We start from the raw sequence: 13,398 nt of genomic DNA, 5'->3' as shown, positions 1-13,398 counted from the left end.
AACCACAGCATGACTCAGGTTAGAAATGAGGTCCATTGTTGGGACAGCACGGGGAAACTTGCAGTGTAGTTGCCTGTGTGCTGTACTTGTTCTTTAGATAGAGGACTCCAGTCTTCATGGTTGTCAAGCCAGGATCTTTTGCCAGCACTTAATTAACCTTTTTCCCCCTTTCAGTGAAGGATAATATAACTAAACTTCTCTGAACTTCCAAAAAGTTCTCGGCTTGTTCAAGTTTTGGTTGAAAGTCCAGAACCTTTTTTATTTTGTCCAAACAAGTCCAACATCTATAACTTTCAGTTGCATTAAATGGAAATGGAACACTGTGTCCTTAACTTGAAGGAGAAAAAAGGAAGAGGAAACACATTTGTTATTACTATTGAAGTTCCTTCTGGTCACGTAAGGCAGAAGTTTTATTTCATAGTAACAGAACAAGCTGCACTAATATCAGAGTCACACACCTCAAACATAAATGAAGACTGCATATATCCTTGGAAGGATGATGGTATTTTGGAACTCAAGCATATAAAGCTAGGATTTTGGGGTGAGTGTGCAATTTTTCTTGAGGTTTGAATTAGAGTTGGGCTGAAGTTTCAGAGCTTAGAGGCATGTTTGGAGCTGAAGTTTTACTTCAGTTTGTTATAGGAAGAGGAGATAAATACAAAGTTAGGCTCTGGAGCTGAACTTTTAAGTTCAAGAGGTATTTTGAATCCAGGATTCTAGTTTGGGCCAGTATCTAGTCAGAGTATGTTTGATTAACTTATTTTTAAATTCTCATGCCTCTGGATGTCCATGTTCCATCTAGGAAGACCAATTCTAGGGATTTGTGGGGCTGTCTCTTGAAGTAAGATGTTAATGGTGCGGACAGACGTTAGGAACCCACTTAGCAGGCTAAGGTGCACAAAAAGGTTGCAGTTTGGTGGGAGAAGATCATCATGTGGGTGTGAAGGATAATTTTTTAAGATGGAGCAACAGGTTTCCTGTTACCGGGTGTCTGGGAAGAGTTTTGGCAGCTGAAAGTATAGGTTGGATGAGTGAGGGGAAAATTAGGGTGCAGCCCCAGATTCACCTTTCAGTCTCGGTGGGTGGACACAGAAATGGAGAATGGCAGACACCACTGATTTGCTTAACTTAATGTACCCTTTATACACACACACACAAAAGCTTATTATATCTACTTTAAGATGAGATATGATGAGTCGAGTGGTGCCATTACCATAGAAAGGGGAATAAACAATGACACCATCAACATGTTAAAATGATCCAATATTTGTATTTGTTTCTGTTAGTTTAATGACTCTATGTATTATTTCAAGAAATAAATTTTATTTCTTTGTGACCTCAAAGCATCACAACAAAAATCTAAAGAGTAAAACAAAAGAAATCTAATAATAAGCTTGTCTGGGTATCACTGAATTGTAGTTGCATTGCTTACATTTCTAGTCAACGTCGCCGTCATCTTGTTCATCATTATGATTTCTGTTAAGAGTGCAGAGGTTCACATAGTCATCTTTGCCTTGACATGTTCACAGCTCTGTCCAGGGAAGATTGTTCTGACTACAGATAGAGTTGATTGTGCAGTGACCTCTACTGGTACAGGCACAAATAAGGTCTTGTAGAAGCTTAGATGCCATTGGGCCCTTGAAGAATACAGGAAGTAGTTCATCATCCACATTTCTCTATCCATGTTGCAATGGTGACCAGGATCTGGTTTGTCTATGTGTGAAGACATCCAAATTTTTGTTTGCCAAGATGCTTTTTGACATGCTCTTCAAAACTGTCCTCACATAGTGTGAGTTTGGCCAGTGACTTTTCCTTTTTGATGGCTATATTGAGGCATATGCAATTCAGGTGTCTGTGGGTCTCCGTTTCTTTCTCGCTCTGGTCACATCACACTGCTACCAACTTCCTTGCTGCAGAAATTGTGGCTTGTCTGTCACTGTCTCCCAACTTGGCAAGATCTCTATGGTGGTAAGCTCCCTTTGTTTTGACATTAAACATAGAGTCACATCTTGTTAACACATGTACAGTAGGAAGTATGTTGCAGAAGGCAGGAGTGTGTGCCACAAATAGCATGCACATATATGAAGTGATACTTGTCTTTTGTGCTGGTAATGCTGCCTGTTTCAATCCACGTTATGTATGTGTTCTATTTTTGGAAGTCTTGAACAGCAAGCACCAAAACATCTGTATCAGGTGACCAGATTACTATGGGTCCTTTGACTCTAAGAGACTCAAAAGCCAGATTAGCATGTACAGGATGCAGAAGCATCCTTGTGTCCACTTCCTCTTGAGTACTGTACAAGTATTGGGCTTCACCACCTCTCATGGTGATGAACTTTGCTACTGTACCACTGGAAAAGCCTCCAGCAAGAAAGGGGTGTGTGTGTGTGTGTATGGGGTGTGCTCCTACACTCTCAGATGCATTTTAAACCATATATTCAGAGAGGAATTTTACAAGTGACTGCTTGCCTGATGCCACATTTAGAAACTTTTTTGGGGCGGCACAGGGTGTCTACCAATCACCTAGTATTTCTTGTATTCAGCTTCAGATCCTATCCTGTGTGGTCTTTCTGTAGTTTTCACAGAGTTACTGTTGTCAGAGACTTTGATTACAGAATTATCTCGGTCAAATCCTTTTAGGATCAGCCTCAAGTACTTAGCAGCCAATTCATCAAATATGTGGAATTTGTCTCCAGCCATCATTTATATGACAGCCATGGCATCTCTGATGTACACTGTTGTTTCTTTGTTGCATGCTCTTAACACATAGATTCTTTCTGCTTGAGCTTCCAGCTGATGCCCTAATTCAGCTTTGTCTATTCTTCTCATTGTTCCATCTGCAAGGAACATAGGCATAGGTCCTATTGGGTGACTAAGAACAGTTGCCACTGAAACATCATTTCTGCATCTTGCTATAAACAGGACTCTGGGGGAAATAATTGCTGGACTGATAACTGCTGAGACTGTCCCTCCCTTGCCATACTTATATTTGGTCTTTTTGGCCATGTCACCAAATGTTTTGATGCCAGATTTCTTGACTGGGCTGAAGAAGCTGTACTGTCCCATCAGAACCAAGTTCACCTCTTACAAATCTCTCCATCTGTTCTTCACCAACATCTGCCAAATAATACATTTTTCAAAGTTTGTGGAGAGTCTTTCTCTTGTATGTAATCTTTAAGGGGCTTGTAGCCTCTGTCTTTATATATTGTAACTTCCCTATGATATGTAAAATTCCCAAAGTATATTATTAGCATTACCTCCACCACCATTTTTCATTTTGATACACACACTTGTGCTAAATTTCATCTATATGTTAGTATCAAAATTGCCATTTTTGTTTAGTGGGCATTTTGACGGAAGCCCAATGTGAAGCTGTGTGTTACCTCTGATACTGAATTTTAAAAGCTAGTTTCTAGACTATTTCAAAGGCTAGTACTGCATGCATAGTCAATTACAAATTAAAACCTTCTATCAAGCAGAATAGGTGTACATTGTATGTACAGAAGCTTACAAACGGAAAAGTATTACATTAGGAATTCATGTACATTTATATTTACCCAGTATGCAGTATGAACTATGGCATACAATCTACTGCAACTGATTCGCACTCATCAGTCTGAGACTGATCTGGTCAGCAACTATAGAAAACTCTTATAATCACTTGTGAGATACTTTGAGAATTAAGAATATGCGATGTGGAAACGCATATGATACTATATGGCAAATGTTGCCACATGTTAAACAGCTTCATTATTTCTGAAGAAAAACCACATACTCATGCAAATCTAATAAAAATCTTTTAGCAGAGTGTTGTTTGGTAGCTTTGCCCAATAAATAATACATTAAGATGTTGAAATTATCTGTAAAAACTGTAGCCAATCGTGTTACTTTGTTTCTTAGAACTGGGACAAGATGACACTTTCTCATTTTGGGTATAGTTGTTTCACCTAGCCTTCAGGCTTATGGTACTGCTTGACAGCTCCACATCATACTTCATCTAAATGTACATAAAATATGCTTTGAAGTCATATGTGATTTGAGTGTGTGTACAGTGGGTACATTAAACTCCAAATATATGATCCTTTTTGGAGCATTGCCACATGCCTCATAGACAATGGAGGTCATAGCCAAATGCTAGTAGCGGTTGCTAAAAGATTTAGAGCCCTCAAAGGATATGTTCAAGTGTGGCCATGCATTTAGCCCATACCTAGGGATTGCCCTGGAAAATTAGTTGCTTAGATACAATGATAAATGTTGCTGTGGTATGTCCTGCACCCGAAAATTCGTGAAAGAACCTGCGTTCACAAGACTTTCATCTTAATTTTGGATAGGTTGAATAAGTCTCATTAAATGCTTATGCAAACAGAACTTCTAGACCATCCAAAGGGCACTCACTGGTGTACTATATACAGTTAAAGGATGCAAAATGCATTCTCTGTCTAAATCAATGGTTTCAAGTCACAGTGCAATAACTGACAATGTAGCAAATTTCTTGGAACTTGGAGGGACGAGCACATGTTGCAGAAGGGAACTATTTGGAGGAAGCAACAGAAAGTCAAACTGTATGTACTCCTGGCCAGAGTGTCAACTACAGTTTCAGTTACTCTGTACATAGTTCACTTAATAAAGAGCCAGTTCCGTTTCAGAAACCTGGAGTCATTTTATGTTATTGCCCAGTACACCGTATGTGAAACATAGTGAAAGTGATCAGTCTAGTGAGACCTAAATCATAGAAGAGTATGATTAACAGGCAAATAAAGCAGCACCTAGAAACAGTGCAAGCAGGCAGCTTGGAGGGACTTAGACCACCAGGAATGTTCCAATGAAGAGGAGGATATCTACAGATATCCTTTAGCAGATCTGAAGACTGTCACTGGACTTGTACTTCAGAAGAAGGCTGCCAGCTTTACAAATGCCATATTTACAACTATGCTATTAGATCAATGACCTATTTTAGGTGGATTGTTGAGCCAGCTGCAATGTAATCTCACTAAGACTGATAAGCAGAAATATTAGACTAGAGAAATGTGACCAACTGCTCGTGACATACAATAAAACCATTCTGATCCCATTGGCCTGCTCAGGTTGTGACAAAAATGTAACTAGAGATGGGTAATTACAGCAAAATAATAATTTGCTAGTATTCATTATAATTGTTAAACAAATTCACTTTCATTATGCCCATTTTGTGTTCACTATGCATATGCTAGCAGTGTTACAGAAATGTTCCATGTATAACTGAATATCCAATAAATACTGCAGAATAGTGCCAGAATGTGATCTTTGAATTCTTAATAATGAGCATTTGCACTGTATTATGATTCTAGCAGTTTTAATCTTCCAACCAGGAACTGAAATGAACCATGTGATTTGTGTCCATAGTATCTGAAATTTAAAATATCAGCTACTCGTAGTCAGGCCTGTAGAGCTAATTCTGGGGCCCTGGTATCTCATGTTTGCTGGGACCATGCCCACTCCAATATCGTCTCCATTTCATTCCAGTTACAGACATTTTGAGGAGGCCCCTGAGCTTGAGGCCCTGGTACAATTGTTCCCCCTTCAGGCCTCTCTCAGCCCTACTTGCCATGAACTGTTAGAATACAACCTACAGATAAAAAGAGTTTCTCTAAAATTATTTAATGAATAAATGTGGGGAAAAAAAAACGCAGCCCCTTTTTGGCCATTTTGCAAATAGGAAAAGGCAAAACTAATCAAGTCTAATTTATTTCTTTTGAATTATTTGCGTATCTCTAGATATAAATGAAAACCATAGGTGCCAACTTTTCCAGGCGCTGGTGGGTGCTCAAATTCCCCTGGCCCCGCCCCAACTCTGCCCCTGCCCTGCCCTCATTCCAACCCCTTCCCCAAGTCCCCACCCTGGCCCTGCCTTTTCCCCGAGCGTGCTGTGTTCCCCTTCCTTCCCCCTTCCTCCTAGCACTTGCCGCTGCGAAACAGCTGTTTTGTGGCGGCAAACGCTGGGAGCTAGGGGGAGAAGCGAAGCCGCGGCGCGCTCAGGGGAGGAGGCGGAGGTGAGCTGGGGGCGGGGAGCTGCTGGTGCACCCACCAATTTTTCCCCTTGGGTGCTCCAGCCCTGGAGCACCCACAGCGTCAGCTCCTTTGCTGAAAACAGATTATGAATTAAAACAAAGTGACTGTCAAACTAAATTGATGTTTGCAGTGTTGTTGTAGCTGTTTTTTGGTCATAGGATATTAGCAGGTGGGTGAGGTAATATCTTATATTGGACCAACTTCTGTTGGTGAAAGAGACATGAAGAAGAGCTCTGTGTACGTTCAAAAGCGTATCTCTTTCACCAGTGGAAATTGGTCCAATAAAAGATATTGCCTCAGCCACCTTGTCAAAATAAATGGATGTCTATTTTGGAGGAACTGTGTGAGAAATATGACCTCTTTGTATGCACTCCATAGTTTTTGAAGTATATCCCAGCCCACAAAGTCCTAAAATGAGGGTAAGGTGGCCCTGCTCAGTTTTCTGGTATAAATGATCAGATGTGGCAATAGCAAATAAACAAATAAACTGTCAGAAGACAAGAGGGTTATAAATTGCTAAAAGCAATGATCCTGGACACTCTAACGCCCATTGAGTTTGGATGAAGAGAGTAAAGAATAAAACAAAATACATACAATGGTTAAAAAATTGAACATATGTAACTCATCTTTTCTCCATATTTAAAAATCCCCAAAAACACTAAAGAGAATTGTTAAAATCCCCTTTTGGCTGAGAACAATGTGATAAAAGTTCTGCCCAAGGGGGGATTTTTTTCCAGAAAGTTACAAGTGCCTGAAGACAGCGGCTTCTTAAAATGAAAGTGCTTCCTCAACAACAATTTATATTTTTCAACCCTTGGTGCTATAACTATTCCTGGGTTCTGTATCCTGGGCACTCTGTCTAGTTAGTTTGGGGAGTGAGTAGTGATCAAGTCAAGTAGCGTAGCTTGCCTTGCATACAGTAGAATTCTTGCTCCTATCTTTCCCTTCCTCTTATTTTTCCATCATTGATTCACGATTAAAAAGTATCAGAACATGAAGCAATGCTGTAGAGTTAGATTTCACATTGTTGTAACTTTTCTTTAATGTGTTTTCTAAGTGCTGCTCCTTTAAGGGAAAAAAAGAAAGGCTGAATCACCTCTCATTCCGTGAGTTCACCACAGGTATGAGGTGCAAAGACAAATGTGACTGTCTGACATAGTTTTGCCTCCATGTCATGGATTTAGACATATGTTTTGAATTGCTCACCTAAGAACACAAGGTACACTACAGGAACAGAAACAACCCTTTATCGTTGTGCTGCTACTGCAAATTACATGACCATATGGGTCCGATCCTGCAGATACTTACTAATACTGTATTGTACCCTGTCAAAGGCAGCTGGACTCCTCATGTCAGTAAATATCTACGCAAGATAGTAAATGTTTGCAGGATTGAGCTCACAGGGCCTGAGCCAAAGCCCGTTGAAATCTTTCTATCGGTACATTGTAAAGCTAGGCAACACTTCAGAAGTTACCTAGAATCGCTCCTTCCTCTTCCCTCACCCTTCATGCCTGTAATGATCATATGGCTGTGGTTTATAATGTTTAAACACAGATTAAATGAGACTCTCAATAGAGGAAAAAACAAACACACATTGTGACACCAATGGGAGTTCTGAAATGTAGGACTGGGCCTGTGTGTCTAATAAGGCTGTTGCTAGAGATGTGAACTATTTGAAAATTTGATTTACAACACTAAATGCCCCTATGCCATTCTTTAGGCAGTCTGATCCTGATTCCATTGCAGGCAGTAGCAAACTACCGTTGATTTCAGTGTGGGGCTGTATGATGAGGTGTTTGGAGGGTTGAGTGGCTGACCTTCAACTCCTTGTCTCACTGTCAGAGGGCAATGGAAGTGCCTGATCCCTGCCCTTGGGCTGGGGTGTTTGGGCCTCCCCTCTGTATCTGGAGCCTTTGCCCTTAAGTGGAGCATGGAAGGTGAACCTGGGCCCTCCCTCTCCACCAAGTCCAAGCCCAGGATTCTGCAGGAAGTAACACTCGCAGGTTCCTCCCAGTCGGCCACCCAAATCTGCCACCCTGGACCATTACCTACCAACATGCTCCTTCAGTTTGGGGCATGGCTCCTGTAGTCCAAATAGTCCATAGTTTCACAAATGAGCAGGGCCCTGCAAGACTTGCTACTTCTTGAATTGGGAGGTGGTTGGAGACTGTGCTACTGAGGGCCTTACCCAATATGTGGTCCCCTCTAAGGCTCCCTCTTCTGTCTGGCTTCCTGGAGACGGATTCTTCTTTCCTTAAACTTTTCCACCCAGGGCCGGATCTACAGTTTTTGCCCCCCCAAGCAGTGAAAAAAACTGCCACCGCAGACGGCAAAAGGAAGAAATTGCCACCAATTTGCTGCTGTGGCTGGCAAAGGGGAGAAGCTGCGGCCAATTTGCCACTACGGCGGGCAGAGCAGAAAAGCTGCCGTTGAATTGCCGCTCTGGCCCGAGGAACTGACGCCCCTTTCTAACTGCTGCCCCAAGCACCTGCTTGGAATGCTGGTGCCCGGAGCTGGCCTTGTTTCCACTACCCCTTTCCTGGCCTTTTGAGCTCCCTTTATCCTGCTCCTCCCAGTGGAACATGGTTGGCAGGCCTGCAGGGATGGGGCTACCTGAGCCCAATATTGCCTGTCCCTTCAGGCCCAGTGTAGACGTTGTATCCCTCATCACAGGCAGTTTGAATGAATCACAAATAAAACTGCTAAGTCCCTCTTTCTGTAATTCATAATGACATATTGTTTATTCATGAGTTCATGGAATGCCCATTAAGATCTGGGCAATTCTAGCAAATTCCCAAAGCGGTTAGTGTGAATGATTGTGCATTTCAAAATCAGAACTGGGAGTGCATTACTCACTATCTGTAATTCTCCTGTTTAATATGCTTTACTCATCCAGTCAGGGGAGTAGGAACAATACCATGTAATATAGGTGTTAGTCAAACTCTGTGAATAACTACCATACAAAAAGTCAAAAATTTATTTTTTCCAAACTCTTCAGAAAATGCTAATACATTTAAAGAAAGTCAGGACTGGTTAAAGAAAGTTTACTAATCAAAAAGAGGATAAGGCAATGATACTCAGACCTCAGTGGTACATGAGCCAAATTAGTGATCAACATTACCCAAAAGAGCCACAGTAGTGTGAATTCACTGTTTCATTTACTATAGCATTAAACAGTCTGACGGGAAATATTTAGTTTATTCTCACAGCAAATAAATTAATGACTTAATTGGTTAATAACATAGGAAAAGCATTCTGATTGGTTAATAACTTAGATTGGTTAATAATTAAATCATACAGTGTTTTAATATCATATGCTGCAAAGAGCCACAGAAGACACATTAAAGAGCCACTTGTGAGAGACAGTCTGAGTATCACTGGGCTAAGGGTACCTGGTTCTATAACATGCCAAGTGTTCTGAACTCCCTCTAAAGTGGGTGGGTACAACTGCTTTACATTTTCTGACTTTTGATTTATTTAATGATTTTTTTCCTCAGAATTTTGATTTAAAAATGGGATACATTTTTCTTAAACACTATTGTGGAAGATTCATCCTAATTTTCAACCAGCTATAGAGTAGGTCAAACATTTTCAAATTTTAATCAACAGAAGAAAAAGGGGGCCCTTTTTTTCCTCCTAAAATATTCCACAAAAAAAGTCTTGTCTTTTTTTTTTTTTTTTACCGGTGTTACCAAAGGGAGTTCAGAGAGTTCAGCCCCTTTCAGAATTAAGACTTAAACTAATAAGGACTATTATTTGTAGTGGATAGTTTGCCCAGCTCTGGCTTCTCTCTTTTTGTTGCTCAGCTCTATTCAGGAAACACATTTTTGTCCTCATTCCTCTCCTTTAACTTCTTTGCCTCCCACATGCATGTGTCTGTACAGAAGGCATTGCCTTCGTGCCAATAAAGTGTTACTGAAGTTGATGAAGCTATATTAGTCCAATCACTGTCCAACTGGGGTAATCTTGCTTTGCACTTTGTCACATGCCCTGTGAGTCGATTCCTCCCCCTCGCCCCATGCCTATAGGTATCTAGCAGGTCAGATATGTAGCTCCCAAACCAAGGGGAACATCAGGTCAGATTAGCTGCATGACTCTTGAATTAATTAGCAAACACATTCTTATAGATTGCTACAAATATACCTTGTCCCAGGCACGCCTGGTTCTTTTTCTCCTAGCCTTTCCCCTGTCATTCACAAAGGAAAGTTCTTCCCGAAGTAGCCTGTAATCCATCTTTGCATTCCAGACCCCATCATTCTTTTAGGAGCTTTCAGACATAAGTGCCTGGAGTCAAACACTTGACATTTAAAAAGGTCTTGACATCATTCAGCGAATCTTATTCATTACTGGACAAGTGCAACCAAATGCAACAACAGGGCCATTGTTCCCTGCCAATTTGAGGTAGCTCTGCTTTAAATTACTCCAGCCTTCCCCACATGAGAACATGACTTAAAAGGTCATGAGTTCATTGCTGGTTTTATACTATGCTCTTTGACACTGATCCTTCCTATGGAAATAGGAAAAGCAAACGTTCAGCAGCAGCACATAAATATTTCCATGAAAAATAATTTAAAGTACTCTGGGTTACACATCCTGATTAATTTTGTGCCTGAAGCTTTGTTCAAGTACATTTTATATTTTCGAGGTAACGAATGGCTGTGGACTATTTATTTAAAACTGTATGTTGCTAAAGCCTGACCAATCATCTCCCCACTAATTCTTCTTGCACCGCTCCCATTCACATTGGTTTGTCCATATTTCAATTCTGACTGCTCCTTTTGTTTCCTTCACCCAAACTAACCTTTCTGTTTCCCCTTGTGGCTGGAACAGCTTCCTCTTCATATATGCCAAGTTCGCTTCCTCTTCACAAAACATCTAAAGACATGCATGGTCTGCAAAACATTTAGCCAAAACAGTAATGCTACTGGCACCATTATGACTTTGTTTGGTATGGTATTGTGCCTCTAGTTTGCAAGTTCCTTAGGATCACGATCTATTATTATTTTACCCTAGAATGTAAAATGACCTTGATATATAATTAGATATTGCATCCAAATTCTTCCCTGTCTTACTGTTACGTAATCCCATTGAACTAAATAGGGCTACTTACACAATAAGGTACTATTGAACATAAGTAAGAGGTGCTGAATCAGGTCCTAGACAGCAAGGATTAATGCATGGAAATAAAACAGATGTGTGAACTTAGAGGTATGAATTTTACACTCGGGCCTGTCAATAGACTGAGTGATACTTCACCTGCAAAACTGGCTGTGCAAAGTGAACATTGGCAGATTTTTCAGATGTCTCTTCTGGCAGTAATGCTAACTGTGTAGTTGGGTTTCTGGAAATGACATAACAGCACTAGAAACACTCATTGGCTGACATTGTTAGGTCAATTCAAGAAGCACTATCCTCTTGGAATGGTGTCAGTTCAAAGCTGGAGTCAGATGCTTTAGCTGTCTCCAAAGAGGAGGTAGAGTGCATACATCTAGGCAGAGAGACATCAGAGAGACATATTTACATTTTAAACAGTCTTGTGACATTTGATCATCACATTGTGCCATGTGACACATACGGTGTTCCCTGGAACCAGGAGGGCAGAGAGCTGTGCTATTAGATGGTAAAATGGATACTTGAATGATACTCAGTGTAAAGGATTTACATATTTTGATTTAAAAAAAATATTCTGTGCAGTTTGTCTGCATCTACAGTAGTGTTCTGGGGAATTTTTCCACTTTTTCCTCTACCACCAGTGCAGTGGTAACAGTAACTTAAGGTTTTGCCTAGAGGGATTCTCTATGTTTTGAATCTAATTACCCTGTAAGGTATCTACCATCCTGATTTTACAGAGGTGATTCCTTTACTTCTATTCAAAGTCTTCTTGTAAGAAAACTGAATGCTTTTTCATTGTTCTCAGATCCAAGGGTTTGGGTCTGTGGTCACCTATGCAAATTGGTGAGGATTTTTACCAAACCTCCCCCTGGAAGTGGGGTGCAAGGGTTGGGAGGATTTTGGGGGGAAAGACGTGTCCAAACTACATTTCCCAGTAAACCCAGTTAGAGTTTGGTGGTGGCAGTGGAGATCCAGGGTCAAAGGATAAAATTAATTTGTACCTTGGGGAAGTTTTAACCTAATCTGGTGAAAGTAAGCTTAGGAGGTTTTCATGCAGGTCCCCACATCTGTACCCTAGAGTTCAGAGTGGGGGAGCAACCTTGATAGTTGGGATTGAACTTTGGGTGGCCAGCCCATCCCACTGCCCATGCAACCACAGCTATGCTGCTATTTTTGGTGCTGTAGATTAATCAGAGCTAGTGGAGGTATGTCTACCTGATCTGGAAATCACAACTTCCAGCTCCAATGTAGACAAACCCTTGATGGTGGGAATGGTTATTGTTTCCATGCACTCCTACTGTTGCTGGAGCTGCAACAGTGGTAAAAGAGAAGAAGGAGAATTCCCAAAAAGGGCTAGTGTAAACAAGGCTTTAGGAATTGATGCTGCGAGATACTTAAGGTCCAAACCAGGCACTGAACCATCCCCGAGGCCCATTGACTTCAGTGGGAGTTGAGGATTCCCAGCACTGTGTAGGGTTGGGCCCTAAGCCTGAAGTCTCTCTATTATGTAATTTACTATTTTCCTGGCAGCTTGTTTGTGATGGAAGGAGGGGGGAAGCAACACAGGAAGTCTTGAAAAATAGATTTATTAACTTCACATTTTCTCAACAAAAAGCTCTTTCTTGTGATTTAAGAAACAAAGGTTAATGCACAAATTTCAAGAAGACTTTTGTGAGGATTTGCCATATGTTCTAATGTGATCTCTTTGGGGGAGCGCGTTCATGTACAGATAAGTGCTACCGGGCTTGTATCCAGTACTTTGCCTTTTCCCTGGTTGGAATTAGAGAGCAGACAGTATGTAAGAGGTGCAGTGGGCTGGCTCCAGGCTCTGGGTCTGTTTTCTTTTTTTCATTGAATCGTAATTGAAGAATTTTTGATAGAGAGGGACATGTGACTCATTGTGATGAAGCAACATGTCATTAGTCCGTTACATTAGTGAAGTCTGTTAAATACAGGAAAAGTGCCTAGGAGTAATAATAATGCATAGTGCTTTCTTTGAACGAACACACACATAGTTTGGCCATTTTCTAAAGTTTCTATAGCTTTAGCAGTAGAAGTTGAGTGACATTTAAGCTACCCCTCCCCACACTTACCGATCTAGGTATCCCACTGGGTGAGTTTTTTCTGTATTGTCATGCCCTGGCTGTAGCCCAGCCCATAACATAATAATAACACTTTGTATTTATAGAATGCCCCTCATCTAAAAATCACAAAGTACTTTACAAACATTAATTAATG

Source organism: Caretta caretta, chromosome 1 (assembly GCF_965140235.1).
Source record: "Caretta caretta isolate rCarCar2 chromosome 1, rCarCar1.hap1, whole genome shotgun sequence".
NCBI lineage: Eukaryota > Metazoa > Chordata > Testudines > Cheloniidae > Caretta > Caretta caretta.
The sequence above is the reverse complement of the archived record's forward strand: the minus strand, read 5'-3'. Positions refer to the sequence as shown.